The following is a 27508-nucleotide window of genomic DNA, read 5'->3' as shown; positions in this document are numbered from 1 at the left end:
TTATCGTTTCCCAAATTTCGCTCACAGGACATATATCAATCAGTAACTTTGCAGAAGATACTAGTACAATATTCCATGAACTAGAGTTATATCGTAAACAACATAGCTGCGAAGTGAACTATTTTAAAAGACAGCATTGAAGCTTACAACACTAATAACTCTGATTTTCGGTTCAATTATATCTGACATTTTAAAGGCGAAATAGAGATAGAAACCTATACTTTGCTGGTTGCTCTCGTTAAAGATTGCATATAGTCTACCTTTTTGTGTTTTATCTTATATTTTTAAAGTATCAACTCGGTTTATTGTCTAAAATCAGTGTGTTTTAAATTCTTTATTCGTTTACCTTCGTTGATATTTCTTCGAAATGCGGCTACTTATTTCATTAACACTAGTTTCAACAACTGACTGGCTAACAGTTTCCTCGGTCTATTTGTTCTCATGTTATTACAAATACCTCCACTCTTCTCTAGCTTTCTGAATGTCAACTGTTTCTACTGAAATACTGTTGAAACACTCAACTGTCTCTGTCTCAATCTCTCTTTCTGTCTGTCTGCCTGTCAGCCTGTCTGCTTGTATTTTTGTCTCTCCGTTTGTCTGTCAATCCGTCTCTTTCTTTCTCTCTCTCACTCTTTTTATCTTTGTCTCTTTCTCTCTCTCTATCTCTATCTCTCACTATCTCATACCCATATTAAATATTGATTTATCCTGTCTTTCTTCCTTTCTGCCTCTTCCTCCATCTCTCCCTCTCTTCCGAGGATTACAACTACCAAGAAACTCGTCCTTTAACCTTCAAATAACAAGCTCTATATCATTACAAACTTTCAAGTAATTGATCTATATATTTATCATCTGTATCATATTTGCTTCTTTTTTTCCCCTCATTATATCAAAGAATACCTTTTCATCTTCTTGACAAATTAGTGAAAAAAAAAAAAACAACCCTTGAAAGGACTGCTAAATAATTCATTATTCTCAATCAAAAGTCCTCACATTTATTTCAGATGGGATCTTTGACGCTTCAACGAAATATAAATAGCTAGCAATATTTTGACCATAGGAATATTTCTTCTGCTAAAACACTTGATCATATGCCCCTTTAATCAGACAAATTATTTTATGTATTCACTGTTTTCAATATAACTATAATAACCTTGATTAGGTTTGTCAAATCCTGGACAAGGTTTTTTCATTTCAACCAATAAATTCTTTACATCAGACTCATGAGCTATCCAACTTCTATTATTATTATTCTGTTCACATACAGTATACTTTATAAGAATATGCAAGACTTCTACACACTATATCCTTTTCCTATATCTTGGATTATCAAATTTGTTCTTTAGAATTTATCAAATAGTCCCTTTAATTCAATACATTTCTTCTGTCTTCTTCCTCAAAAACAAGATCTGATTCATTAGTTTGTGCGTAATCACATGGCACACAAACATAATATATTTACTGCTATTTTTATTTGCAAGTCAGTAGTTGTCAACAAAGGACCACAAATCCCAAATTGATCATACCAACTATCCCACTATAACTGGTTTAGCTAGTTGTCATTTATAGATTTTCAATTGTCCCCACCCAAATTACTTGATGTCACTTTAATTACGTTCATTCGTCTCTGTTTTGAGGAGTAGTCTCTGTAGAATTCAACAAAACACTTTTGATCAACAAATCTCTTCTACCTGGTTTCTTTCTTTTTTTATGTACCACCACACTTGGTAAAAGGTTTATTATTCATTAGTACCAGTAGGTTATCGATCAAAAATTTTACATGTAACTATAATAATTAAATATTCTAAACAGTAAAATAAACTTGTTTCCAATAAACACGAGGAAGCATAGAAAATCATGATCGGAATTAGCAGAGAATTTGATTAAATCGTTGCCTTAAAATGGTTTTTTTTTCTGAGCAGAAGTTATTTCTGAACAGCAATTAACTATGCTCAACTGAAAAATGTCTTACACGATATATTATTCGTAAATACAAGAGGTGGTAGTCTTCACTGATTCGAATCAACTTCCCACAGTTTTACAGTCTTTAACTTCAGTTCATTTCATTTTAATTCTTTCTTCGTTACTTTTACAGATATCTCGCCAAACCCCTTTCATTATATCACCATTAATCACACTCATTCTACGTTCCATCATTTCTAACTGTTTCACCTCAGGTGATACAAAAAGGGACAACAAAACATCCAGATAGACGATACAAAAAAACACGGACGGGTCATTCGAAGCCTTTTATCTTCAGTCAAGAACCGGATCATCCTCGCAATTTCGGCTGATTAATCTTCAGATTGCTCCAATCTGGCCAGCCCCAAGGAAAAACTAAACTAAGAATATTAGATTCCTTGGAAAAAAGCATCGAATGTATACTAAACAAGGACTGAAAAACAGACGATGTAACACGAATGTAAATACAAAGATGCAATAAAAAACAATAATAATAATAATAATAGGACATAACAACAGGCATCTTTCGACTGGGAACGAATTGAATTCACTTGGCGTGTATGGAAATTGGCGTTCGATCATATAATAATATAAATGATATATAAATATATGCATATATACATACATATATGTACAAACCTACATATATATATATATGTATATATACATGCATATATGGGTATAGGATATCAAAAGAATGTAGACAAATGAGAAACGAGAACATAAATAGCACGAACATAGAAAATGAACTTTTTTTTTCGAACAAAGAGAGAAACAAACAGGGAAAGGAGGCCGGCAACGCGGAATAGATAAAACAGGGGACAACTGATGAAAGGAATGTTCTTTACGTTGCCTGTCTCGTTTCTCTGTTTGTTTCTTTCGTTGTTCAAAAAAAAGGTTCGTTTTCTATGTTTTTCTTCTCATGTTCTCCTTTCTCATTTTGCCTACTTTTTTTCATGTCCTGTACCCATATATGCATGTATATATATACATATATATGTAGGTATGTACATATATGTATATATATATGCATATATTTATATATTACTTATATTATCATATATATATGTACACACACACACACACACACATACACATATATGGTTTAGCTTAGTACGAGATGTGTGAGGTGAAACAGTTACTGAAAATTACTGGAATTTGGTGGTGAGCTGAAATTTCTGCATATTAAAATCTAGATTAATAAAAATAATTGAAACGGTCTGAATAACAGAATATGTTTAAGACAATGAAGTGAATTCTAGCGATGATCTTTCTTCGAAGAGAAACAATGTTGGCTTTATCCTCATATATATATATATATATATATATATATATATATATATGTATGTGTGTATGTATGTATGTACATATATATATAAGTATATAGCATATATCTATTCATATACATACAAACAAAAAATACATACACGCATATATATATATATATACATACATACATGTATGTATGTATGTATGTATGTATGTATGTATGTATGTATGTATATGCTTGTGTGTGAATACTGTTTTTTGTCTAAAAATTACTCTATCACACATTCTGCCGAATAGCTAAGTTACTAGGGCGTATTTAAACCGAAACCTGTAGTCAAGTGAGGTAACAGAAACAACGACGTATGTGTATGTGTGTGTGTGTGTGTGCGTGTGTGTGTGTGTGTGTGTGTGTGTGTTGTGCTGTGTTAGTGTGTGCATGTCTGTGCTTCCACGTAGTTTCCGCTAAACAAATTTACTCAAATTGATTAATCCTGGGTTATAATAGAAACACTTTCCCTAGCTGCTGCACAATGCCACTAAACTCAAAACGAACTTCTTGGCCACATAGTCAAACCTGCATTTGGAAATAGTTCACCTCCACACTGTGCTAGTATTATCGCCTCTCTTTTATATTTTCATCTTTCTGCTTCCTTCTTCCTTTCACAATATACTTCTACACTTTTCCATCTAATTTCTGACCATTATTAATTATCCTATTATTTCTTCAGATTTAATTTCCTGTCAATAACTGTTATTAATCCATTGTTCTTATTCTTCCAGCTCACTCACTCCACGCAGTTTTTGTGGAAGCAACCGTGATGACGTACTTAAATTTCTTGTTCTTAACCTCCTCCTCTGACCCAGTCGTTTTACGTATCTCCTAAGTAACTAATCCACAGCCTATAGCTTGTTACTTCTGTAACAACTCCTATCGCACAACTCACTTCTGACATCGCACATCCACCTCACTACTCTTACCTGCTATATTACTCATATTATTCTATGTTGGTTTTTCTCTCTATCTCTTCTTATCTAACCTTCGACTTTACTTCCGTTGTTTTTTCACATTCACAATCCTACTGATATGATTTTTACTTTTTCTCTTCTCTTTCTACTCAAGAAGAAACTTTAAAGAAGTTACAATTATAAACAACTGATGTTTTGGCTATATCCCTTTAGGCAAAGTTTTGTTTATTTCATTCTAGTTCTCAGGAAAAGTATGAGATCAACGTCTTAGCAACAATGTCCCGAAATTTCGATATACGATCTCCACACCCAATATTAAGAGCATCATACTTCAGTAGATTAACCTACGATAATTTTTGTCGTAATTCATCGTATATATATATGTTATATGTAATTAGGAAGGGCATTTTTCTATAAAACAAGTTTATCTTCATTCAATTTCATGAATCTTTCACTCCGTAAGAAATGTTATTTTAAATTCTTGTAGAAAGTGATTCACTTTTCTGTTTTGCCATCAGAACTTAGTAGTCTAAACAGACTGAAATCTATGCTGATAAAGTTATATCTAAGTTTAAAACTGTTGAAGGCTGACATCTTTGCTCATCATTCTTCTGTGATTGAAAACAGATAAAGTAACAATCAATTACTGGAGTCAATATATTCGACTATATCGTTCCATCCAAAACTTGAGCCTAAGTATATATAATTTATGTAATATATATCTACTTGCATACATCTGAACATAAATATCTACATTTATATATATACTTACATATGTGTATGTATGTATGTATGTATGTATGTATGTATGTATGTATGTATGTATGTATGTATGTATGTATGTATGTATGCATGTGTATGTATGTATGTATGTATGTATGTATGTATGTATGTATGTATGTATGTGTGCATGTGTGTATGTATGCCCACACACATTCCTGGTCGATTTATGTATCATCCACGCACGACGTCAACAGTAGTGTATGCTGAATGAGTAAAGGCTTTTACTTAAGCAGCAACTAATAAGGCGAATAGTTGCCAAACAACTACTAAGACAACTTGTGGTAAATATTCCATATTTTTTTTCATGGAATGATGTATTTCAGGTTTATCCTTCACAATTGTTCAAGTTCTATAGCAAAATTAGACTACTGACCACTTGTCGAGTTTGAGAACCCTCATTGATTAATAATGTTAGAACTAATATTGTAAAACCATATTACCGTGAAGAAAACTTCTTACTGAAAGGACTGTGCGCCTACATATATATGCGTATACAATGCATATTGATGTATGTATATATGTATATATATATATACTCTTTTACTCTTTTACTTGTTTCAGTCATTTAACTGTGGCCATGCTGGAGCACCGCCTTTAGTCGAGCAAATCGACCCCAGGAGTTATTCTTTGTAAGCTTAGTACTTATTCTATTGGTCTCTTTTGCCGAACCGCTAAGTTACGTAAACACACCAGCATCGGCTGTCAAGCAATGTTGTGGGGACAAAGACACACAAGCATATACACACATACGTATATATATATATACATATATACGACGGGCTTTTTTTAGTTTCCATCTACCAAATTCACTCACAAAGCTTTGTTCGGCCCAAGGCTACAGTAGAAGACACTTGCCCACGATGCTACGCAGTGGGGCTGAACCCGGAACCATGTGGTTCGTAAGCAAACTACTTACCACACCGCCACCCCTACGCCTATATATATATATGTATATATATATATATATGTGTGTGTGTGTGTGTGTGTGCGTGTGCGTGTGTGTGTGTGTATGTGTGTGTGTGTGTGTGTGTATAGTCTTTATTAATATGTATATGATATTTATCAGTATATAATGTACTCGAAAGTCTATAATGATTTCTACACCAAAAAGCTTTAAGACTACTGACTTAAAAGGAAACTTAAACAAACACACTGGGAGTGAATCTACTTTATAATTAATTTCATCTGTTTGAAAACATATAAATAACAACATTAATTAATCCGTAGGTGTTTATAAAATATAAACAAAGCACCAATACTGTCTAATCAGTTATTCTGTCTTTCTCTGTTTTTATGTGTCGTATTTATGATAATTCCATTCAAATCAATAGCATAGCAGATGTGAAGGTTCAAATATACGAATAAATATATTAGTAAATAAATAATCCTGGAGATAGAAAAAAAGGAAACTGATGGAAGGAGAGAACAAAAAAAGGACTGAAGGAAAGTGTAAGGCAAAACGCCCAATAACTGAAGGGTTTCGTCTGTTCAGTAAAGTAATTTAGAGTACGAATGGGTAGTTCTGTGCCGAACTAGCAAAAATTAGGTGAAACCAAAAGCAAACACAAGAAGCAAGTGTGTGAATAAATTGTGACATTACGAGTGAGCTCTGAGTGTCATATCTAAGAAATTCCTCGACAGGTCAGCCTGTATGTATTACGATCGTCCAAGTTTAGATTAGTAAGCTGAATGCAAACATTGTTTCTCACTGGTTTTTCTTACATCACGTGTGAAGTTTTCTTTAACCATCCTCAGTGATATTGTTTAATGTTGAACTCTAAAATTACTTACACTGCATATCAAAATTCTTTCCTGGTTGCTGCGGCTGCTGCAGTTGTTCTTATCGTTCGTAGATTGTAACAGAGGGAGAGAGAGAAGGACAGTGATAGACAGACAGAGATAGATACATAGACAGAAACAAAGAGAGACAGAGTGAGAGAAACAGAGAGAAAGGAGTAGAGAGAAGAGAGATAAAAAGAAAGAGAGAGAAAAGAAAGAGAGAGAAAAACAATGAGAGAGAGAGAGAGAGAGAGAGAGAGAGAGAGAGAGAGAATCACTGATAAAATGTGCAATCCGAAACACCGAATGACAAGAGTTTTCATCTGGTTAATGAACTTGTTTTCTTGGGAAGACACTTTTTCACCCCTAATAGTTTATCTTACAATCAAGAGAAACCGCAGTAAGAGTGCTACCTAATCAGCTAGACAGTACATCTGCACAAATATACATTTGCTTCAGTCCAACACTGATCCAACCCATCAGCTTATATATGTGTGTGCGCGTGTGTGTGTGTCTTTGTATGTATGTGTGTGTGTATATATATTGCTTCCTATCTTGTTTTCCTCACTTCCTTCCATCACTTGTTTCTCTACTCAAGCTCCTAACTATCATTACATATTCAACTATCCGAAATTCCGTATTAAACACGTATATTTCCCACTATTTCTCTTTAAGTGACTTCAGTATACAAGCAACTTTTATAGGCTCTTCTCTCTATCAATACCTACAATGTTGGTAAGTGTATAAAACTAACTGACATCCTTAACAATTTATTATTTTCACCAACCGATATTCCTCAAAGACTCCTCAGCACACTACCAAAGTTTCTGTTTGCCCACACGGTCATGTAATCGCTTACTAATCAAACCAAAATTCTCCATATGTTTTCCTTCGCAGGTAACCCTGCTTTTCCACTCTTCAGTACCTCACAGGCTGCCTATGTGAATTAGTTCAACTTTGGACGGATTTATTAGCAAATAGCAACTGATTTTTGAACCACTATAACTTTTGCAAGGGACACAGACATCTTACCATCTCTCCGTCGAAACTCATCACACTCCGTCAACCTTTGATATTGTTAAAATGGTGGTTAAGCTCGATGGTGTCGTCATATGACGTTAGAGACTTTTACACGAGCGAGGTTTTCTGCCAACTTATTAATTAGCTCTTGTCATAAACTACCCAACAACTACATCCACCACATCCAAACAAGAATACCTCCTGGATATTTGAAATAATTTTCCTTCCATCACCAAGCCCGTGATTTCTCTGTCTATTCTGCCATCACACCCCCGTCTTTAAAATTTGCCAATATCATGTAACAATGGTGACCCGTCAGCTCAGCGCACAATTCATTTTACACTCCAAGCAATATAAAAATTCGTTCTAATCCTTTTAATTAGCTCACACACCTGCTCATCCCCAAACTCCGTTCTTTTCTTAATCTTATGTACTTATCTATTTTTCTTTACAACTGTGTCTGAATTGTTGCTGGTCACTGATACATTGCTGGCTGGTCGCTTGATCTTACTCCTAACATCTCTCAACCAACCACCTCCCTCACAACCAATACTTCACTTCCTATCCTTCTCATCCACTAATCATATCATGTCCACTTCACGTCGTTATCGTTTGGACCTACTCATTCCTTTTTTCATTACCTCTCACTATCCTTGACAACATCGTACTCTGAAACTTCAGTTTCTTATCTTCGCAGAAACTCGAACCTATTAACACAAACTCTCTTGGTGTGTACTTCATGTAAGCACATGGTTTTGATTTCTCCACATTCCTTATACAATCCATACCAGAAATCATTCATTCATGCATTCACTCGCAACAGAGTACCAAAGCAGAGGTTGTGAACAATTTTGGGAATGTGTGCCAGTATTAACATCAATTTCTAAGAAAAAAAATCCTTCATGTGGCCATAAGAACTGTTAAGCAGAAGGTCATATATTATTATCATATTTGTAGTTTACAAATAATTCTATAAAGAAAATTATTTGAAAGCAGTCTGTTTAGATAATCAGTAGCATCTAAATTTTGTGGGGTGTGACAATTTTGGAAATTATACATTTTATTTATTAGTTATTCACAAAAATAGTATTGAACAAATAACAATAATGATGAATCTTATTTCAGGATAATGAGGTCTTGATAGCTATGTGCTACTAACAAATATATATCAGAGGAAGTGAAATTAAAATAAATGAAAGCATTTTAGATAGCACCTTCAAACAATTATTGTTAATGGCTTTTAAAGAAACGGGTAATAGAAAATAACAATTTATAGTGTTGCATTTTATAAGCAAGACCAAAAATATGATTCAATGTTTTATGAAGACGATAGAAAACTAACTTTATTCATAAATTATACTGTCAATGCAAATATTTTTAAAGCCAAAACAAAAATCGAAAGGGAAATAAACGTGTTACTCAGCTTCTGTGCGTTCGAACACAGATACTTTGATACTTTATTTTAGCATTGTATTTGGTTGTTTCAAGAGCTATGCATAACGCAAGAGTCCATCGGTAAGACTACTTCTATAATTAGACTTGACAATGCTCTTAAATGAAAACCATGACTCACATGATTAGTTATTGAAAATATGATAAATTTTGCCACTGCTAGATTTTTCAGATAGACAAAACTTACGCGAATGGAATTGGTTTCAAAATCTCGTTTCCTTTACTATTACTGTTAATAATCGATACATCTTGATGTCCAATTCTCAAGTCTATCAATTTTTGTCTCCACATTGTATTGCTTTGAAAATCATTCATTTTCACTTAACAGTTATTCAAATCAATCCATTGCAGCATTTTCAAATTCTGGATCTGTAAACTTATACTGTCGATACACTTAAGGAATTTTGAAGTTTCTTCAGATGTCCTGAACTGAGTTAATCTTAAAGAAAATTGTTTCGTAGTTAACTTGATGATGCTCGATAATTAGTTTGAATACATTGAATGCCTGTTTTCTCGTAAACTTGAAAATCAGTCAAGTGATATTTAATATATTTAAAAAATAGTTAAAAGGACCATAGTCGACATCTCTGGTTATATTCCTAAGATATTTGTTATCAAACAGGACAGGAAGTCTTCTGCTAGTTCTGGAAATTGATGTCCAAACCAATCAAGTGTGAATAGAAATCTGTAAAGAAAAAAACATTAAATTATAAATCCACCAAACGTTAGTTAGTTCTTGACAATAACATTTTTTTCATTCGACAAAATCAGCCGAATTTCATCGAAACACTAAAAAATCGTTCAAAACAGCACCTAAGCTTAGCAACAAACATTGTTGTACATTTGTAGACGTGTGTGCACTGATTTTACCTTGCTCACAAAATTAGTGAGTCAAGTATTTTAGTTTTTTGTTGTTGTTATACAAAGCCTCCTCACATATACAATGATGAAAGACTACCAGTGAATGACCAACATATTTTACAAACAAATTCAAAAAATCTGCTTCTATACCATTCAATGAGCACACCATCAGTCGTCATAGACTTTTTTTCGCTATTCTTTTTCCTTCTTTTCAATTTTGTGAGGCGTCAGTCTCTTTACTATTTACCTTTTCATAATTCAGCCCCAATAAAATGTTCAGGTAAGGTTGCTAAGCTAACCAGTTCTCCACATATTTCATCATACCTATAAAATCGAGCAATAGTGACCAGTCGAATAGACTGATGTAACAATTTTTTCATCTAAAATTAAATAGAAAGGAATTTACTTGAAATGTTTGTTATTAGTTGTTTGTTTTTATCAAACGATGAAGGGTTGTCAACTTTAGTTTCGTAGTTATTGTCACGTGGAACTACAACTTACTTCTAATGAGAATATTAATTATGTAAATATCTACTATAAGTTGCAGTTTTGGAGTATTTCTTATTTTCTTACTTCTGAATAATCGGTGGATTAATAAACATTTGCACAGTGCATCTCAGTGTGCCTAAAAAGCAATAAGTGCAAAATAATTTCTTTACGTTGTATATAAACCTAAAGTTGTTATCAAGGTGTTATTTAATAACTCCTTAAAATCATCAAATCAGAAAATACTAGAGCACGGTGCTTCCCTCCCTCTAACCAATGCCCTCCTCGATAGCCGTATGGGCAAATAAGAAGGTCGATTAATTAGAGATTCTTTTACTAGTTGTTACTTTGAAGGTACAGTATTAATAAAAATTTTATTAGTAAATGAAGAGATCAAAGCAATATCTGTTTTACTAACTCAAGCAGATGGTCACTGGTTAACAATGATTTTTTTTCTTTTTCTTTCCTATGTTAAAGCAATGTAACCGTAAGCCCATACATATCCACTTCAGACATGACAGCTCATACATTTACAAGTTGTTAATGAAATTCCTCGCAAAAGATTTCGCCTCCCAAGTACGAATAAAAATTTTCACATACCATGGCTTCTCTAACATCGCCCTAAAAGGAGTTACCATCACCATCTATGAGGCAAGCACCTGCAAGATAATAACAAGAGGAAAATATTTCATCGGACAATGAATTTTTAGCAACTACTCACCTATGAAGTTGCAACTGGACTTTTTCTCTGGAGCTACTATAGACTTTACTTCATAACTCTCCGTAGAAATCTTTTAGCCATTAGGTTACAGACTACCTAACTAATCCACCTAAGTTTCTTTTTGCATCTCTACGGCACCTTACTTTTCAAACCCATTAGCAAACCTAATACATCCTCTCCAACAAAACAGTTGCTAGCTTCAGCATGGCAGGAAATTTAATAAATAACCTACTAATGAAAGGTTTAGTGAAGACAGTAAGAAAACGACTTTACATGGACAGAAGAAAGCAAATGTACGAAAATATATTAAAGAATTTGTACAACTCCCATCACGATTTTTCGACACAACAAAAAGCATCTGGAATATAGTTTTAAGAAACAACGATAGTAGATGGGCAGTTACACTCTGCCAACTAATATAAGATCAAACAAATCGACAGCATGCATATGTGTAACATGAAATCAATAGAAAAGGTTGAATTCGAATATTGCCCTTTCAAAAAAAAAATGAAGGAAGGCAAACCGAAGAAAAAAATGAGAAGACAGGATGGATTCGAAAAGAGACAAAGCACATGTAAAAAACAGAATTATAGGAAAAGTGCAGGATACTGTGGGACAGAAGAAATACGTCAGATTCTCATGATAACATGAAATCAACAAGGGTTAGTCGCCATGTGATTTAAAACGTGATGTCGATTTTTAACAGCTATAAAATTTATATAACCAAGACCCTTTGCGATGTGCTTTACAACGCCTTGACTACACACAATTATCAGAGTTAATTTTGAAAATGTGATTGTGAATGTTCTGATGGGTCAGACAAATAGCTTTATTGATCTAAATCAAACATATAAGATCTGAGATGAAATATGAAAAAACATCAATTCAAAGGAACGTAGTGGTGATTTTGATGTAACGCTTTTGAAAACACAGCTCTTCCCTCTTTACGCACACCCACACATATATACAGACATATATATATTTATGTAATTGTACACAGATGAAACTATCACAAGCAATACCATCAATGTTACCACTACAGTCAACATAATGACCATCCCAGCTACCTCCATCACCATCACTACCTCTGCTATCAATGGCATCAGTGAAAAGGTTCAGATGATTCGAGGTGGTGCCTACAGTCTGGATCACCTGGTGGACAACAAAATTATATCTAATATACATTCATAAAGCCCAAATATATATATATACACAAACACCTGTCGTACACATGAGCAGGGTATATAACAATCTCGTTCATTATATATCATGTGTGCGTGTGTGTGTATGTGTATGTATGTGTGTGTGCGTGCGCGTGTGTAACTTTTTACCAACATAACCTGTTTACCAGTAAATATATGTTTCTTCACTTCCCTTTTTGAGCCAGTATCGGGAGGTAAAAATCACTTTTATTAGACTCATTGTTTCAAGAATACATACATACATACATACATACATACATACATACATACATACATACATACATACATACATACATACACACATACATACATACAAACATACATATGTATATGCCTGTGTATTGGTGAGCAAGCACATGTGCGTGTGTGTGTGTCTGTATGTGGTCGAACTCTATCGTTGGACGATGAAAATACTGATTTTGACATAAGAGTCTGTATCCTGGGGATTAGTACGGCATAGTCCGTATTATCAGTATACTCTCTTAATCCTAAGGATACTGACTCTGATGTCAAAATCATGTGATTTGTGGAAACGTGCGTAGTGATGTATTATAAATTTATAAATTCCATCCTATAATTATTGTCATTACTATATATATATATGTGTGTGTGTGTGTGTGTGTGTGTGTGTGTGTGTGTGTGTGTGTGTATGTGTGTGTATTTGTTGTGTGTGTGTGTTTATTGATATAAATATGTTTGCACACACACACACACGTAACATTGTATATTTCTATACATACAGATATGTGCGTATGTGTGTGCGTATGTGCGTGTGTGTGTGTGCGTATGTAAATGTATATAGTGGTTTGGCAGAAGAAATCAATAGAATATGTAGCAGGTTTTAAAAAGAATGAGTAGTGAGGTCGATTTGTTCAGCTAAAATTCATTAAGGCGGTGTCTCAGCAGTATAATGACAAACAAGTAAAGGATACACACACACACACACGCACGCACACACACACACACACACACACAAACACACACACACGCACGCTTACACACACACGCACACACACACACACACACACATATATATATATAGAGAGAGAGAGAGACAGGCAGACTGATAGATAGATATGTGTATATGTATATATATATAGAGAGATAAGGCTCACATACACACATACCCATATATGCATACATTTACGAATATATATATATATAATAACAATTTAATAAATAAAACATATGCATACATACATACATATATGTACATTCCTACATCTATATGTATATATACATGCATATATGAGTACAGGATACCACAAATAAACGTAGAACACAACGAGAAACGAAAACATAAAATCAAACAAGGAAACGGACTTTTTTTAGCAACGAAAAAACAGAGTACAAGACAAACAATACAAGGAATATTCCCCTTCTTCAGCTGCCCCTGTTTCGACTCAATGCGTGTTTCGAAGGTATTCATATATATATATATATATATATATACTTTTATTTGTTTCAGTCATTTGACTGCGGCCATAAGCCTAGTACTTATTCTATCGGACTCTTTTTGCCGAACCGGTAAGTTACGGGTACGTAAACACACCAGCATCGGTTATCAAGCGATGTTGGGGAGAGGGAGCAAAATTCAGACACGCAAGAAATAAGAGTTAAACCTCATATATGTATATATATATATATATATAGTAAATCAAATGAAAACCAAGAACAAACTCAAAAAAGAAATCAACGCGAGGACGTGGTACTTGTAAAGTTTTAGCAGGCGCTCAGGGAAGGTAAAAATGGAGGCTTTACGTTTCGAGCAAAGCTCTTCTTCAGAAACAGAGGAATGTCCAATAGTAAAGTAAGACGGAGGAAAATATCGCCAACGATTCACATGTGGTTACACACACACAGACACACACAGACACACACACATACACACACACACACACACATACACACACACACACACACACACACACACACACGCACACACACACACACACAGACAAATATATATATATATAATTATAACAATAAGGGTTTAGCAACAAGTTGCTTGACCACATACCGAAAATTTTAGAAATAGCAGCCAAATGACTACTATTTATTTTTCTACAAAAATATGCCTCCACGTCCGTGGAGGCATATTTTTGTGGCTGTGGCTGCTATTTCTAAAATTTTCGGTATGTGGTCAAGCAACTTGTTGCTAAACCCTTATTGTTATAATTATATATATAAAAAGAACTTTTTGTATAAGTTTTTACCGAATATGGTATTTTTCCATACAGAAAAACTACTAGGTGAAATTTGTTGATTTTATTGAATTAATAATTTTTCACCCTATATCTGCAAATATATATATATACATACTTACATATAAGACCAAAGGGGTACGGGTGCTGCTATATATATATATATATATATATATATATATATATATATATATATATATATATATATATATATTTATATATTTAATATGTAAAAAAATACAAACTGGGACAAGAACGCAAAAAAACTCGGACGGGACACTCGAAGCTCTCAATCTTCAGTCAAGAACCAGATTATCCTCGCAACCTCGGCCGATCAATCCTGAGACCGCTCCGATCCGGCCAGCCCCAAAGGAAAATCAAGCCAAGCGCACTAGATTCCCTGGAAGAAAGCCTCGAATGTACACCGCGGCAAGACACATTTTTTTTCTCTCTGCCCTAAAGCATTTATCTAACACGCCAGCTCAAAGTTTGCTCGTCCTGTCGAAAGACGCCTGTCTGTGACGTCCTGTTTTTGTTATTGTTGTTATCATTATTGTTTTTGCGTATTTTTGTATACTTGTTCGTGTGGCCTCGTCCGTTTTTCCGTCCTTGTTTTGTGTACATTCGAGGCTTTCTTCCAGGGAATCTAGTGCGCTTGGCTTTGATTTCCTTTGGGGCTGGCCGGATCGGAGCGGTCTCAGGATTGATCGGTCGAGGTTGCGAGGATGATCCGGTTCTTGACTGAAGATTGAGGGCTTCGAGTGTCCCGTCCGTGTTTTTTGTATCGTCTTCTAAATGTTTTGCGTTCTTGTCCCGGTTTGCATTTTTTTACACACACACACACACACACACACACACACACACACACACACACACACACACACACACACATATATATATATATATATATATATATATATATATATGTATGTATATGTGTGTGTGTGTGTGTGTGTGTATGCAAGGTATATTGAAATAACGCAAAAGTGGACGTAGCCTTTTTATTATCCCATGTAGTTCGTTCGAATTGCACATGTTAGTAAAGTAACTCTTTCTCTTCACAAAGGCACTACTCGACACAGTGTCTATGACGAGCGATGCCATTGTTCCATCGTTGAACTCTACACTCTAATTCATACTGGAAAAAATCCAACTCTTCGCTGATATGTTCACTTCGACATCCACTTGTCTCTTGTAAAATATCGTTGATAATTTGTTCGGCCCTCCATTAGACCAAACAGAGTGTGGATAGAATACATGAGATCCGAGCTCTACGGTTGATGGAGGACTAGTGACCAGCCAAATTTGGTTTATAACTGCATTTGCTGCCAAACACTTAAGTGGTCACATGTTGCACCATTTCGTGTTTTCTTTTAATTTGAATGTGGATAGTTTTCAGATTATTGTCCCGTTTCTTCTTACTGGTGGCTTGTCTAAGCTTCTTGTGTGACACAGTGTACCATTCACTCTTCATCATGCACCCACTTACCAGGAAACTGAAGGAGATGATGCTCTCCTCATCTTGATTTTCTGAAACGTCTTCTGGAAAAGCAGTCCTCATAATTTGCTGATCGGTGATTCTATTTGTATGTATGTATGTATGTATGTATGTATGTATGTATGTATGTATGTATGTATGTATGTATGTATGTATGTATGTATGTATGTATGTATGTATGTATGTATGCATGTATGTATGTATGCATGTATGTATGTATGCATGTATGTATGTATGTATGTATGTAGTGGAGGTGCATGGACTAGTGGTTACAGCAGCGGACTCGTGGTCGAGAGATCCCGGGTTCGAATCTCAGACCAGGCGATGTATTTATGAGCGAAACACCTAAGCTCCACGCGGCTCCGGCAGAAGGTAATGGCGAACCTCTGCAGACTCTTTCGCCACAACATTTTCTCACTCGTTCCTTCTGCATCTGCATCTTGCAGCCCACCTGCGACGGACCGGCGTCCCGTCCAGGTGCGGAATCTATATGCTAATGGAACCAGGAAACCGGCCCTTATGACCCATGCATGGCTCGAGAAGGAACAAACATGTATGTATGTATGTATGTATGTATGTATGTATGTATGTATGTATGTATGTATGTATGTATGTATTATGTATGTGTGTGGGTGTGTATGTATGTATGTATGTATGTATGTAGTGGAGGCGCATGGACTAGTGGTTAGAGCAGCAGACTCGTGTTTGAGAGATGGTGGGTTCGAATCTCAGACCGGGCGATGTATGTGTTTATGAGCGAAACACCTAAGCTCCACGCGGCTCCGACAGAAGGTAATGGCAAACTTCTGCCGACTCTTTCGCCACAACTTTCTCTCACTCTTTCCTCCTGCATCTTGCAGCTCACCTGCGACGGACCGGCGTCCCGTCCTGTTGAGGAACCTATATGCCAAGGGAACCGGGAAACCGGCCCTTATCAGCCAGGCATGGCTTGAGAAGGAACAAACATGTATGTATATATGTATGTGTGTGGGTGTGTATGTATGTATGTATGTATGTATGTATGTATGTATATATGTATGTGTGTATGTGTAGTGAAAGGAATCCGACCAACCCCAAGTGACTAAATGTAGACTATCCCATTGTTATAAAATAAAGAACTGTGAACGATTGGTATCGTGTCGGTACAGTTCACCGTCAGCCTTTTATATACAGCGTTGAGTCTGGTGTAATAAAAATAGTACTGCGTCGGTTATATGCTTTCTTCCACCTGCTTCGTTATATTTTATACCCAATACAAGGATATAAAAGTATGTAAGTATGTATGTTTGTGTATGTGTATGCATATATATATACATGTGCGTGTGTATGCGGGGGCGATGAGGTGGATGTGGATGTGGATCTTTAGGTACGCAGGTAGTTAGATAGGTATGTTGGTGTATGCACACACACGGTGTATGTGAGTGGGTGCGAGTGTGTGTGTATATGTGTGTGTGTGTGTGTGTTATCAACCTGAATCACTAGATGGTAGCTAAACATGACAAAAATATTAACCATATCGTTCTTAAATCGTACACGAACATCAATAAGACAACAGCGATATATACATAGCAAATAATTCCTGCACACACATGTACACACACACACACATGCACACACACATGCACACACACATGCACACACACACATACGCACGCACGCACATAAATACGTACAAATCTAAACAGTACATATATAGACACACGCATATACATAACACACGTATAGCAGTTTTTACGGATACATACTGACAAAGACGTCACTCTTCGAGCGGTCTGTCGAACTGCTGCAAAAACAACCAAATCACTCTCAAAGTACTCAAAATAAAGACTTAAAGACAGTAAGGCCACAATCGGTAATGCTGTCTCAGATACTCAAAAGAATGTTCACTATTGTAATGGCTTTTATCATAGATCTAGATAAGAGCTAACATTTGGGTGTTGCAAAACAAAAGTTTGCTTCTATCGGTAAACAAAGACGAGCTGAAATTACACACTCACACACTCTGTAGTTTTAAAAAGTGGGTAGAATCAATGGATAATGCTATCCACGACAACGAAAAATAGTATACCCTCGGATGAAAGACATTTTATACAAAGGTCTGTCTTATCACAACTAATTTCGGACTAACGAACAAAAAGTGCAGTTCATTGCACATATCTCAAAGTAACTTATTTTACGCCCATGATTCTTTCGTGTTGCGCAGAGTATGTCGGAGAAAGTGAAAGTAGACTGGGAAATAATTATGAAAATGGAGGAGAGTAGGAAAATCTGAAAACAAAACGAAAGAGGTGTGATTGGATATAGTGATTGTATTAATAGGGAGTAATATAGAAACTAATGTTACTTGTGCATGTGGAGTGTGTTAAGGAGTAGAAGGTAAACTACTGAAAAATAAAGAATAAAGACAAAGAGATGCGCAAAGGATGAAAGTGGAAAGAGCAACAAAAATACATACACAAAAATGCATTCATATATATAACGCTCGAAACGTTAAACCCTCCTTCTTTCCTTCTTTCCTGAGCGTCCAATAATACTATATTTGTTGCACGTCCTCGCGTTGTGTTTTTTGTGCTTTCTTGTTTGGATTAACTATATATATACACACACACACACACATATATATACGTTTATATATTTGTTGTGCAAGATATATGTATATATATATATATATATATATATATATATATATATATATATATATATATATATATATATATATATCGTAGCACTCCGTCGGTTGCAACGACGAGGGTTCCAGGTGATCAGATCAACAGAACAGCCTCTTCATGAAAGTAATGTGACAAGGCTGGCCCTTTGAAATGCAGGCACAACAGAAACAGGAAGAAAGAATGAGAGAAAGTTGTGGTGAAAGCAGGTTTCCCCCCCCCACCTGCCAGAGCCTCGTGGAGCTTTAGGTGTTCTTCGCTCAACTAACACTCACAACGCCCGGTCTGGGAATCGAAACCGCGATCCTATGACCGCGTGTCTGCTGCCCTAACCACTGGGCGATTGCGCCTCCACACACACATACACACATATACATATATACATATATATATATGTATGTATATATATATATATATATATATATATATATATATATATATATATATATATATATATATATTATATATATATATATATATATATATATATATATATATATATATATATATATATATATATATATATATATATATATATATATATATTGAATTCTCTTGTCATGGGCGAAAAATGGGGGTTCAGTAAAATAAAGAGTTAATCATGTTCTGTGGACACGATTGTGTTTCTTCAGGCCTGTTGCTCCCTTGCAAATCTTTTGGCAAACTGTACAAGTTAGGACTCAGTTTGCTTGAGTGCTTATGTATAATTTACTATGCGTTTTCATGAGTGTGTGCGCATATATGCACGCGTGTGTTTGCGCATGTACGTATGTATGTATGTATGTATGTATGTATGTATGTATGTATGTATGTATGTATGTACGAGTGCGTGTGTGTGTTTGTGTGTGTCTATGTACATGTGTGTATGTGGGTCGGAATGTGGATCATTAGATACATGCGTATGTGTTTGAATGTTCAAACAAGAAATAAAAGTATTCAATGCAAACAAGTATAGTATAAATATTTTCTTACTTATAGATTATTCACACAAACATAAATATATACATACATAATACATATATATATATGTACATATGTATATATATAACTATGTGCGTGTGCGTAACTGTGTATATACACATATATACACACACACATACATACATACATACATACATACATACATACATACATACATACATACATACATACATACATACATACACTCTCACCCAAGCATACAAACATGCATGTGTGAGTCTGTATGTTGTATGTATAGAAAGGAAGGAGAGAAAACCGTTTACATCTAAATTCAAACTAAAAAGAAAAAAAATATTCTTCATTCTTAGAACAATAAAACAAACCTAGATCCGTTTTTAGCTTTTAGTTTGTCACTTGTTTCAATATTATTATTGATTTAAATTCCTTTCGTTAACCTCTCTTCCGTTTACCCCTTTCTTTCATCTCATTGACTGGAAATTTCATAAGTTCAATTGATTTCAATGTAACCAGGTGTACAGATTTTTTTGCCACTAAGTGTCAAGCAACATGTACAATAGATTGTGTCTATGTTTGTTAGTTGTGGGAGTGCCTCACATTGCCAAAACAGTGACGTCAACAAAACAAAAGAGTTATTCCTAAATATTTGTCAAAGACCCAGTTGTTCCAGTATCCTCCCGCTTACCGAACACCTTTTAGTAAACATGATATGAAGAAGGAACCAGCTAGATCGTGGCACCTGTTGATAGAAACAAAATTACAAATGAGATCAGATGTTGAAATAAATAAGAACAGATATTTCAACGTCCACTTCCATATTGTATCAACGTCTTGTCTGGGCAAATATGTTCTTTACTTTGCAATATTTTCTCTTACATGAAGCCTGATCGAGCTAACGAGGGTTCTCTGCGTGGTAAACTGGAATTGCTAGAAATATCAGACAGTTTTACCTCAAGTTACACTTTCCTGTTTCAAGGAGTGTGGATTAGATAGTATCTGAATATTTGGAAACGTTTTCGATCATGGGCTGATCGAACAGGTTTGACCAAGGACTAAAGAACAGCAGCATAAATCTCAGAAAGTAAATGGTGGACGAGAGAAAACAATGTTGCGAAGTTTCAAAATATTTTAAGCATTTGTGAATAATGCACAACACAACAGACGTTGTGGGGTGGTTAGTTGATTACAATAAAGAACGTAATTGAGAAGTAGCTACTTCTTCGATCTCAGCGGAATTTGAAATCAGAACGTAGTGTCATAAGTAATACAGCATAGCATTTCCTTGCAGCCTTACTTGTTCTGCCATCCACCGGCCAACGTACGAGCATCTATGCGGTAGGTAGATCTATAAGAAGTAGTTGCTAAATTCTCTCAATTCACAGTCTGTGTATCTGTAAAAATGATATAGACGTGCCGAACAGTCGCAGGCGTGGCTGTGTGGTAAAAAGGCAGCGAGCTGGCAGAATCGTTAGAACGCCGGGCGAAATGCTTTGCGGTATTTCGTCTGCCGCTACTTTCTGAGTTCAAATTCCGCCGAGGTCGACTTTGCCTTTCATCCTTTTGGGGTCGATTAAATAAGTACCAGTTACGCACTGGGGTCGATATAATCGACTTAATCCCTTTGTCCTGTTTGTCCCCTCTGTGTGTAGCCCCTTGTATGCAGTAAAGAAATAAGAAAGTATCACACCGGGCGAAATGCTTAGCGGTTTGCCGTTACGTTCTGAGTTCAAATTCCGCCGAAGTCGACTTTGCCTTTCAACCTTTCGGGGTCGATAAATTAAATACCAGTTACGCACTAGGGTTGATGTAATCGACTTAATCCTTTTGTCTGTCCTTGTTAGTCCTCTCTATGTTTAGCCCGTGGTGGGCAATAAAGAAATAAGAAGCTTGCTTCCCAACTACATGGTTCCGAGTTCACTCTCACTGCGTGGCACCTTATGAAAGTGTCTTCTACTATAGCTTTGGGCCGATCAAAGTTTTGTGAGTGTATTTGGGAGTCGGAAAATGAAAGATGTCTATGCACAGCAGAGTTCAAACTCAATTTGTTCCAAGTGGCTTCCTGCTGCGTGCTTTAGCTTCGTTACTATGGTAACAGACCAGATACATATTGATCAGAACTTGTATATATGTATATATTTGTCTTTGCGTGCGCGGGTGCATGTTTGATCCCTGCCATCGCTTGATAACTGATGCTGGTGTGTTTATGTTCCCAAAACCTTGCAGTTCAGAAAAAGTGCTCGATAGAATAAGTACTAGGCTTACAATGAACAAGTCCTGGGGTCGAGTTCTTCGACTGAAACCCTTTAAGGAGGTGCTCCAGTATGGCTGCAGTGAAATGACTGAAACAAGTAAAAGAATAACAGAATAAAAGAATAGTTACCACGGCCCCGGTCTTCCAGCACACAAAAAATGAAATCAGAATTGTTAGGGTGGGATGATTTTCATTATAAATTTAATAAACCAAAACTTAGTTGGATCTAAATAACAACAGCATCAAAAAATAATTCCATAATACTTGTATCATAGAATAAACCTCTACGCAGTTACTCGACCTGCCAGAAATAACAACCAAGCCTACTAGATCTGCATTTACAACGTGAATAATCAAAGGCACGTGCCCTTTTACAAATGCTGTTTAATTATTTATTGTTAACAACTACTATATCATTTGTATAACTAGGCATGTTAGAATACGCAAATTTCGCAATAAGTCAATTAAAAGTTTTATTATATTTATTAAAGGAAGAATACTTCTCCAAACCATAAAGAAAATTCCAGATACATCCGAGGCTACATTAATTCCAAAAGGTGGGTTTAAATCACATCTCTCTTACCTAACTTATTTTTATAAGTTTTGTTGTTGAGAGTAGTATGGCTAATTCAAAATTCCAAATGTATTATAACAGCCCGCATTAGCAAAAAACTTTGGATATATTTGACGAAATATCGCGTGATAAATCAATGATGGTTGGAATTTCTGTGAAGGTGTTCCAAGTTTTCGTTGATGCGTACAATAAAGGCTTCTATTAAGTTTCAGTCTTACATCTAGAAAGTTAACTACCTTACTTGTTATTTCCTGTCTTAATATACAGTCCTAAATTTTTGAAGAAATTTTAAAGTTTTTTTATCTTTCCCTCTTTTTACATTGCTACGTTTACAGAAGGCAAAAAGAACGTCGTCCCTATATAGACCCTTTTAATGCAATATAAAATGTAAATATACACTCAATAAATAACTTGTGCCGGGTCATTCGACACCATATAGTGTGTTTGTGTGTGTGTGTGTGTGTGTGTGTGTGCGTGTGCGTGTGTGTGTATATGCATATATATATATATGTATATAAATACTGTGTGTGTGTTCATGTTTATGAGCGTAATTACACAGAAAAGATTCCTAGCGAACGCCATCAAAAATACTTTCGACTATCTATTTTTGTATGTTTTATGGGCTTTCATTCTTGTATTTTCTCTATAAATACACCAGCTTCGATTGACATAGCTATACTTTTTTGTGGGGATGGGTTTCGTTGATTTAGGAACCACAGTTCGGCAAAAGTGTTTATTTTATCGACCCTGTCAGTACAAACGATAAAGTTAACCTTGCAGAACATTAACGGATGTGGTCAAATACCACAAGGAACTTTGTCCACTGCTCTATGCACTCTAAAGATCCGTACCTATTAGTATATTATTTAGACGAGATATTACTACCATAATACAAGGTATGCAGTAATGGAAATTGATTTTGAAATCTAGGTGTACGATAAGGCTGTACCCAAATATATTATTGAAGATCTGTTGTGTGTGGACGATGAAGTAGGCTAGCCCAATTCGTAGTCAAGTCAAGAGGAGCGTTGAGTAGCGAAGAGAGCAGTGTTGAGTAGAGGTCATCCGAACGTGCGACATAACAAGATCACAGATGCGTCCATTGGAGATCATCATTGTAACATTTTCACGACATTTTGGTTTGTTCATTTAGCCCTAAATATGCACACACATCCCCAAGAAAACTACATTGTACATATTCATACCAGAATCGTTAAAAACGTCCACGGATGACACATTAATATACGAATCTCATATTCATAACATACCTTGATTTTAAGAAAGATCCAATCCCAAAGCTTCCTCAAATTATATGTAAAAAGCCTTACTTGCATGTTCACAGTCTCATAATGGACTGGTAGAAGGATCTACAATCCCTGCACTTAGTTGCAAACTGCAAAATTTTACCAACCAGTTCGCTTAGTTATCGAAGTGTTATCCAACAAAAAATATCGGTTATCCTAAAGAAATTTAAAACTTAAAATAATGTTGGCAATACTGGATACAAAATAGATTACGAAATAATTACAGTCTCCAATGTTTTTTTTTTTTTTATATATACATTTGAATATTTTCCTTATTGTATATACTTACTTTCTTTAAATACAAACACATATACTCAGTTTCCATCGTTTACGCCAGCCTTATTAATAAGATATTTACAATAAAATTTTAAATCAATTTAGATTGGGAACGGCTAATCGCAGCTCATTAAAGTAAAGTAGTGTGGTATTATAAAAAGAAATAAATTGCGATTTTCTTTTCTTTTAAAGAGCAGTAAACCGATTATACATACATGTGTGTGTGTGTGTGTGTGTGTGTGTGTGTGTGTGTGTAGAAGGTTGAAAAGGAACATATGAGTTGATATGTATGGAAAAATAAGTCAAGATAGAAAGTGCTAAATTAATTTTATAAAAAAACATTTCAGTCGTATGCAAGCCGGCGGGGCTCGCTCTGAGCACTCTAATTTTTTCACAGTGAACTTACCGGCCGCCTCGAGCACTCGGCGAAGAGCGCCCTCGGAGGAACCATGCGGTCCGAAACGACCGGGAGATGGACGCGCTGCCGCAACGCGAACGGCGACGCCCGACGACGCCTGCCTCATGGATCCCGCTCCGCCCGTGCGACGACGCCAGAGCGACGCCGCGCAGGCGTGAAACCGGACGAGCGAAGACAGGGCAGGGCGGCCGACGCGGCGGCAATGCGCGCAGAGCTCCGCGGTCCGACCGCGCACACACCGGCGAATAGGGCCGGGAGTGCGAACGGACGGTCGGAGCGGACACGCGCCCGCGATGGCGCCCCGCGCTCTCTCTCTCTCTCTATATATATATATATATATATATTTAAAAAAAGGAGATGTCGAACACGAGTGGTGATATATAAAAAAGGAAATGAAGAAAATGCTGACAAATAATTGAAGTAATTTAAGTAATTTAATTAGGTGAAAGTTCTTTTTACCGGTTGCGCATTTGTTATGCTTATCAAATTTTGATAAGCATAACAAATGCGCAACCGGTAAAAAGAACTTTCACCTAATTAAATTACTTAAATTACTTCAATTATTTGTCAGCATTTTCTTCATTTCCTTTTTTTACATATATATATATATATATATATATATATATATATATATGTATATATATATATATATATATATATATATATATATATATATATATATATATGTATATATATATATATATATATGCATGTATGTATATAAGGAGTCAGTCAGAATTTGGATAATTTTTCATTTATAATGCTTTCATCCATTCGTTGGATCTCTTCAGAATAAATTTGCTCTAAAGTTCATTGCTTTTCTTTACTTTCTCTTTTTCTCTTGTCCTGCTTTCTGTCTCTAAAAAAACAAAAATGACATCTTAAAATATTAGCACCAGCTACCTACCTATAAATCACAAACCATCCCAAAATAGATTCTTTCTTCCTCCCTACTTTTCTTTCTTTTCTCCATCCTTTCTAGCATCACCCCTCTCCTCCTCTCCCCTCGTCCTCCCCCTTTTCTCTCTCTCCTTTTGTATTTTTTATAATCTGTATAAAATGCACATTACAGAAAATTTATTCTGAAGAGTCTCAACGCGAAATAATGAGATGTCTAAAATTCTGACTGCTGCCTTTTTCTTAATATGAAAAATCTGTATATTACTTCTAACAACCTATACAAACACATACATACATACATACATACATACATACATACATACATACATACATACATACATGCATACATACATACATACATACATACATACATACATACATACATACATACATACATACATACATACATACATACATACATACATACATAAACTCATACTCTATAATGAAATCCGTCGGCAGGATAATTCCGAGGACAAACAAATAACCCACAATGTGATAGAAGCCGTAGCTACTCATGATAAAAAGGAATACTGATGGAATGTCCCAGTGAAGACCTCAGTAAAATATAAGCACAACAGACCTGTCATAATGATTTGGGATAAAGAAGAGAAACTGTGAACAGTTGTGAAAATTAGTTGCCCAGCGGATGTTAAAATAAAGTGAAAAAGAGAACTATTGCTGAACTATTGAGAAATCTGCAGTTACTCTATCCAGATTACAAGTTCAAGTTTATGCCTGCAATTATTGGGGCCCTGGGATATGTAACACACTGCCTAAATGCCAATCTTGACAAATTAGGTTTCTCAAAACCAGAAAGGAGAAAGCTAATTCGAACACTACAGATCTGTAAAAAATCTGTAAAACTTGCCAGTATTTTATCATTTAAATATATATGAGAATGTGTAGATATGCAACTATATGTATGAGAATACATACATAAAACATACAAATCTTAACAAAATTCCTACTGTAGGTTAGAATGTTAAGTGCATATAAGTATATGTGTGTGTGTGTGTGTGTGTGTGTGTGTCTTTATATTTAAGGAACAAAAGTATTCAATAATGAAAGAACTTAAATAATTATTTCATCAAAATCTTTAAAGAACTCACGTTTTATTTGAAATGTCAATCTTGAATATATCCAAGATTTTTACTAAATTGCCCTTTAGAATTATTAGGAGACGTAAATATCAGTACTCCTATTCTTTAGTTTTCTATATTTTTTAAAGATTTCAAACATTTTTACATACCTTATCATTCCTTAATTTTATTATAATTTCCAAATGGCTTAATTTTTTTTTCATTCTGAAAATCAGTGAACGTCAACGCCCATAAAAATCAGTGAATGGAAGATATGGTAAAAATAAAAGCAAAGAACCTTATTTGCCATAAGGAATGTATGATATAACGTATATTCAATCTTGTTTTCCATGCAAGATGAGTAAAAAGGATAGCATATAACAGACAACGTTAGAGGTACTCTGCTGATGTTCTACATCTTCTTCAATTATAATGTTGAATCCTAATATTCTCAGTACCCTTTTTATATTATCCTTAGTATGTTAGTGACATCACTGGCTCTTACTCGTTCACAGTGAACTATTTCCATTTTAGTAGTATTCCATCTTCCTATTTTTACACTACAACCAGAGCCTAGCTAGAACTGGTTGTACCCGTCCGCGCCAACAAATTTTAAGTTTCGCACCTTTGGCGCAAGTAATTTTGCTGAATGAATATTTCCTGTATTTATTTTTGCCGTAAACAATTTTGCTAAAAGTGCTTTCGTTGTCAATATATTTGCAGTAAGAATTTTTGACGAGTTTTTATTTTTTTAAATATTTTAAACGACAACATAAGCATTTTGTTTGAACTTCAGTCCGTTTGTTTGTCAAATTAGGATGAATGTAACCACAAACACCGTGCATTAGCCAATAACTTTTCAAAACTTTTATTAATTCGTTCACAGATTTCTTTA

General features: G+C 35.2%; 2 long non-coding RNA genes across 2 annotated transcripts; one reads left to right on the top strand and one right to left on the bottom strand.

Moving 5' to 3' along the window:
• The first annotated feature begins 432 nt into the window (after window positions 1–432).
• Window positions 433–24727, top strand: LOC118764973. The gene is made up of 4 exons (XR_005000813.1): window positions 433–443; window positions 3072–3075; window positions 23814–23824; window positions 24561–24727. It is a non-coding gene; the product is annotated as an uncharacterized LOC118764973 (long non-coding RNA).
• Window positions 8922–27230, bottom strand: LOC115216780. The gene is made up of 3 exons (XR_003882094.2): window positions 26784–27230; window positions 11179–11237; window positions 8922–9916 (listed from the first exon to the last, which is right to left on the bottom strand). It is a non-coding gene; the product is annotated as an uncharacterized LOC115216780 (long non-coding RNA).
• Window positions 27231–27508: the final 278 nt, after the last annotated feature.

The sequence above is a fragment of the Octopus sinensis genome, linkage group LG10 (assembly GCF_006345805.1).
Source record: "Octopus sinensis linkage group LG10, ASM634580v1, whole genome shotgun sequence".
Classification (NCBI taxonomy): Eukaryota; Metazoa; Mollusca; class Cephalopoda; order Octopoda; family Octopodidae; genus Octopus; species Octopus sinensis.
This window is presented reverse-complemented; position numbering and strand designations above follow the sequence as displayed.